The sequence below is a fragment of the Hirundo rustica genome, chromosome W, assembly GCF_015227805.2.
Source record: "Hirundo rustica isolate bHirRus1 chromosome W, bHirRus1.pri.v3, whole genome shotgun sequence".
Classification (NCBI taxonomy): domain Eukaryota; kingdom Metazoa; phylum Chordata; class Aves; order Passeriformes; family Hirundinidae; genus Hirundo; species Hirundo rustica.
The window spans coordinates 13,007,540-13,013,539 of NC_053487.1; positions in this window are offsets into that span (position 1 = coordinate 13,007,540).

The window sequence follows — 6,000 nt, forward strand, 5'->3', positions numbered from 1 at the left end:
TCAGAATCTCGCAGCACGCAGACACAAGAGGGAAGCCACATCTGGCACCTCCTCCTCATCCCGTCCTTTAGCTATCTACCAAAAACCCAAGTCAGATCCTTACAATCTGTTTCTTAGTGTGTTAAATGCTACCTTTTTGTCATTGAACCAATCCAATCCGAACTTTACAAAATCATGCTGGTTATGTTATAATGCAGAACCTCCTTTTTATGAGGGTGTCGCCCTTGATGCTCCTTTCGAATATTCTGCAGCAAACAATCCACACAACTGTAAGTGGGACACACCCCGGAGAGAAATTACCCTGAGTCAAGTCACAGGCCGAGGCAAATGCTTTGGCAGTGTAACCGTAGCAAAGCAGATGGGAAATATCTGTACTGAGTTCATCCAACCTAGTCAAAAGACTGACAAGTGGGCAGTTCCGTTCCTATCAGGAATGTGGGTCTGTCAACAAATCAGAATAACTCCCTGTGTGTACCTTAGCAAATTCAATAACCTTGCTGACTTTTGTGTCCAAGTTCTGATTGTTCCTAGAGTCCTGTATCACCAAGAAGAAGAAATGTATCGCTTTTTAGAAGAAACCATCCTGCTCCGCAAAAGAGAAGTAATAACAGGTATAACCATTGCAATGCTCCTTGGCCTAGGAGCCACTGGCACAGCCACAAGTGTTTCAGCTCTCGTGACCCAACATCAAAGACTTTCTCAGCTGCAAATGACAATTGACGAAGACTTACTGAGAATTGAAAAATCCATCTCCTCTCTGGAAAGATCTATCTCCTCGCTTTCGGAAGTCGTCCTGCAGAACAGGCGAGGACTGGACCTCTTGCTCATGCAGCAAGGAGGCCTGTGTGCCGCCTTGAGAGAAGAATGCTGTTTTTATGCAGACCATACCAGAGTCGTGCGAGACTCCATGGCCGAGCTGAGAGAAAGACTGGCCCAGAGAAAGAGAGAGAGGCCCAACGAGGATGGTTCGAGTCATGGTTCAATCAGTCCCCATGGCTAGCCACCCTTGTTCCCACCTTAATAGGCCCTCTCACCATGATACTCCTAACACTGATTTTTGGGCCTTGCATTTTGAACAAGTTAGTGTAGTTTGTTAGAAGACGTTTAGAGAAAGTCGACATCCTATTTGTCGAACGCATGCAATTACCGTGAAGTGCGCTTGTTACTAACATTTTATACCACTTTTGTATCCTATTATACTAACTTTAACAGCTTTTGCATTTTTATGACATTTATACTTTTATAACATTTATACTTTTATACTTTTTTACTTAGTCATAGGAGGGGGGGGAAATGTGGGAGATTAGGGACAGGCGGTCGGAAGATATCGCGTTGTACGGGCAGACAGAACCCCTCCCTCAACTCTTAGTTGGTTAGTGTCCTTGATAAGGTAAGCAACACCTAACTTGTAACGTAAGCAGACGGAAGTGATGTAGCAAACAGAGGTTTTATAACTCCATGTAACCAGTTAATAAACGCCATTAGCCATCCACCACACTGGTGTCTGTGAGCTGGTGGTCCAAGCAGCCTGGGAGTGGCTGCCGTGTCGTTCCTGGAACCAGGTAGCTACGCCTCAGCGGAGGTAACACCCCAGAAAATTAACCCCAGAAGCAAGAGCTGCTCTCAAAACAGTAGAGCAAGCTGTGTTTATTCTCATTGTTAATTTTTATCCTACTGGTATTATTGGGCTGTGGAATATTTACTGGCCTGACCCTTTGCACATTCTGGAGTGGATGTTTTTACCTCACAAATCAAAAAAGATGGCAGCCACTGTCTTTGAACTAACTGCACAAATAATTTTCAAATGTCATCACTGGTGTTTACAACTGAATGCAAGAGATCCTTCAAAAATTATTATTCCTGTGACACAAGAGCAGTTCAAATGGTGTTTTGCTAACAGCACAGCCTTGCAAATGTTTTGCAAAATTTTTCTGGGCAAATAACTTACCATTTACCAAGCCATAAATTGCTGAAGTTAAGTGGGGAAACTGCACTGTCTCTTGTTGCTGTGCATTATTTGGGTTTATATTGTATTTCATTTTATACTGGGTTTTGTAATGGTTCCTTCTATAACCCCTGTTCCCATGGAAAATGTATCATCACGAGATTTGTCCCTGCTCCTTCTCCCCTCCCATTCTCCCACACTGGAATGTAATCCAACTCTGTTCCACTCTCACCTTATCCCTCATTGGGTAGTGGCTTGTCCCTGCCTCTAGCCCCTTCCCCCTGGATAAAAGAAAGGAAAGTACATGGATTGTTCTCTTGGGACAGGGACCGGGCTCCTGACCCTGTGGGGGCAGGACCACAGGCGAAAGACTTAATAAAGCCCTGATTCCCCCTGGACCAAGAGCAGATTCTTTCCTTTTGCCATCAACGGGGACCTGCTCTCTCTAAAGGAAAAGATTCACAGCTGCTCTGGGATTTATGGGACCCTGAGGGTAAAAATCCTTCCAACTGTGGTTTGTCTCTCTGAAATTAGCCGAAGCAAAAACGGAGCAGGGGCTCTGAGAGAGAGAGAGACACAGCAGGTGAGGCCCAAGCATGGTGCCCAAAGCCACAAGGGACTCCCAGAAGGCTGGAAGAACCACACGTGGAGCACGTGGCTGAGGAACCTCACGCAGGCACGTGAGTCCCGAAACGTGGCCCATCCACGCAGAGAGACAGACCCGTCAGGCTTGGTGTTCTCTGTGGAGTCTCCGAAACACCGGACTCCACAGAGAGAGGCTGTGTTTTTCCTTTGGACTTAAAAAATCCTCGGATTGCTGCGAAGAACCACCCCCAAATGGCAGGTTGCTCCCAGAGAAGGCGACCACATGTTTGTGGACAGCCGACCCTGGGAACCGAAACTGGAAGCTCTTTTTGCACCAAAAGGGTCAGTTTCAGGCAGAGGAGCCACTGTGAAGTTTTTTTGACTCCACGCTCAAGTTTGATAATTATTCCCAGCTCGGGAATCTTAGGAAAAAATCTTTCAGAGGCTTTAAACCTCGGGGAGGTTTTTTCCTTTGGGGGAAGATTCTCGCCTTCAGGGTAAACCTTCAGGGTGCTTTTAAAAGCAATTTGGTTTAGGCTGCGCAGCGCCCAGGGTGGAAAAAGTAACAGTTTCTCCTCCCGGCTTTTTTTCTCTCCAGCGAGGTTTCTTTGGTTTTTTTCTTACAGTTTCCCAGTTGCATTTAAAGGGGACACAGAAACTTAAAATCTGAGCCAAAAATGGGTGCTAAGCTGTCTGTGTCTCAAAAAAGGGTCTTTTACAATATTTTAAGTGCCTTGGATGATGGGGGGACCCATTGTTCAAAGAAACAGCTGAAAAAAATTATTCGCTGGTTGTTTTATAATTTTCCACATGTATCATTAGAACAAATAAGCTTCCTGGAATTTTAGGAGGCTGTTGCAAAGAAATTGGCTGAATCAGGCTCTCCTAAGGACACAGAAATTGCAAATTTTGCTCTCTGGAGCTTGCAAATTTGGCTTGCATTACAAAAGCAAAATGAGGGGGAATAAAAAGCCAGTTCCTTCTGATTTTCCCCCAGTTTCCTCAGTTTCTCCCTCTCCCGACCCCAAAATCCCTTCCCCAAGCTTGGGTATTCTGAGGAAAGCAGCCCACCAGACAGGGCAGGGAAGCTGCAGCTCCCCTGGCTTTCTCCAAATTCCTGAGTCCCCCTGCTCAAGTAATCCTGGCCAGATTGGTCCAGAAACCCCTAAACTTTCCCCAAACATCCCTTCTTCCCCAGTTTGTAAATCCCGTGTTCGGTTTACTTTTGCAGACAGTTCGGGTGCTCAAAATACCCATTTTAGTGATCCCCAAGCCAGTTTCAGTTCCGTGCGGGGAGTCACAAGATGGTGGAGACTCTTTTGTTCCCCAAAATGGCAGAAGCCATGTGCTCCCAAGCCATGAAGAGCCTCTTTCTTTGTCTGTCCCTCCTTCTTCACACAATCCCTTTGGTAACCCGAGCAACTCATTCCTCTCCCCAGACCCCTCCTTCCCTTCGGTGCTGCCTCTGGCACCGCCCTCTCCTCTGACTCCGCCCCCTATCCTCAAACCTCCACCCTCCAACTCCACTCCTTGTGACTCAAGCCTCCAGCCCCTCCCTGCCTCTGGTTCCCACAGTTTCCCCGCCCCCAATCCCAGTTCCCACGCCCCGGAGAGGAGGGGGAGGGCTGAGAACCCGGGAGCAGGAACTGATCCCAGATTTTCTGCCACCCCTGTCACATATCAACCGTCAAAAAGAGGGGGTGTTGTTCATGGTGATTGGGGCCCCCTCCCCCAACAAGCGATTTGGGATTTATGCAAAGCTCAGATCGATTTTGGATGCGAAAGTGAATACTTTTGCAACCTTTTAAAAGCAGATTTAGCAGGGAATCCTACAGCTCCCTTTGGCATCCAGCAGCTTTTCTCTTCCCTGCTTTCATCCACACAGTTCAGGCTTTGGGAAGGAACATGGAAAAAAAGGTTAAGGGATTTACTTCCAGAGCTTTGGCAAAATCCTGAAACGGCTGTTGATAATAACAACTTGCCAATTTGATTAGAACATCTATGTGGTGATGATGAATGGGTCTCAGCACTCAAGCAGGCTCAGGAAATTCCTTTAGCTGTTTTGGAGCGCATTAAAGATGCTGCTTCCAAAGCATTCTCTTCAATCCAGCCCGATGGGTCCTTCCAACCTTACCGTAAAATAAAGCAGCTTCAATCAGAACCTTTCATAAAATTTGTAGAGCGATTAACCAGAGCTATCGAGTTACAGGTTAAGGAAGAAGGAGCCCAAGAACAGGTCCTGGAGGAAATGGCTCTGGCCAATGCAAACGAAGAGTGCAAGGCAGCCATCCTCAGCCTGCTCATGGAACTGGCTCCAACCTTAGATGACATGCTCCAGGTGTGTGCCAGGAAGGTTCCCTTCATGACAGCTCACCAAAACCACAGTTCCAGAGATGAATTCAAGCCACTGCAAAGAGCCGCTGCTACAGACACTGTGCCTCCTGTGCCTGTGCCATGACCACCGCCCGAGAGAAGAACAACGTGTCTCCTGTGTGATCAGGCTAGATGTTGGGCATCTCAATGCCTTTTAAAGAGACAATTTTTGACTTTCGGGACAGCGGGGTGGGGGGGGGTCTCAAGGGCCCAAAGGGAATTTTTCAAAAAACTAAAAGGTGAGCGCCGGCTTGCCCAGCGTGCTGACATAAATGGGGCAAGTCCAAGGAGGGGGGAGAAAAAACCAGAAAATGTAAATGCTAACCTAACTAATCCTGCTTTAACCAGTTCTGCTTTTCAGCAGAAGTCACCGGATGTGACCCTTCCAGATCATGATGTGAGCAGACCCAATCTAACCACTGAATGTCTCCAAAAGCCTTTTAGGTTGCAGCTGACAGAATCCTTGCACCTAAGTGACACAGACTGGCATTTAGGTTCATTGGATCTGCAGGTGCCAGGCTCTTGGCAACAAGTTGGCAGTAAGTATGTCATCCTTGGGGACACCAAATACACACCGAGAGAGACCGAGATCCTTCCAGGTCTCGTCTCATCAAACCCTGAACAACTCGTTCTCTGGCTGAGCTGTGTCCGTCCACACTTGTTTCTGCCTAAGAGGCAGAAAATAGCTCAAGCAATTCCAGCACCTGACCCATTCCCTGAGAAAAACATCATGAGGAACAAACACCCTGAGGTTTGCCCCACACGAGTTATTGGGAGGGACAAACTCATAATATGGTGTGAGGTCCATCATGGTGGAGAAGTCATAAACATCAAGGGGGTTTTGGACACAGGCGCAGATATAAGGATTGTACCAGAAAGGATGTGGCCATCACATTGGGAATTGCAAAATGTGGCAGGGCATGTGCAAGGTGTAGGGGGGATGAAATTGGCAAAACAGTCAAAAAGTGTTGTACAAATTAAGGGGCCAAACGGACAATTGGCTACATTGTGTCCATTTGTTTTGGATTATTCAGGGCCATTGTGGGGGAGAGACCTGATGGCCCAGTGGGGGGGTCATGACTGGCATTCCAGATGCC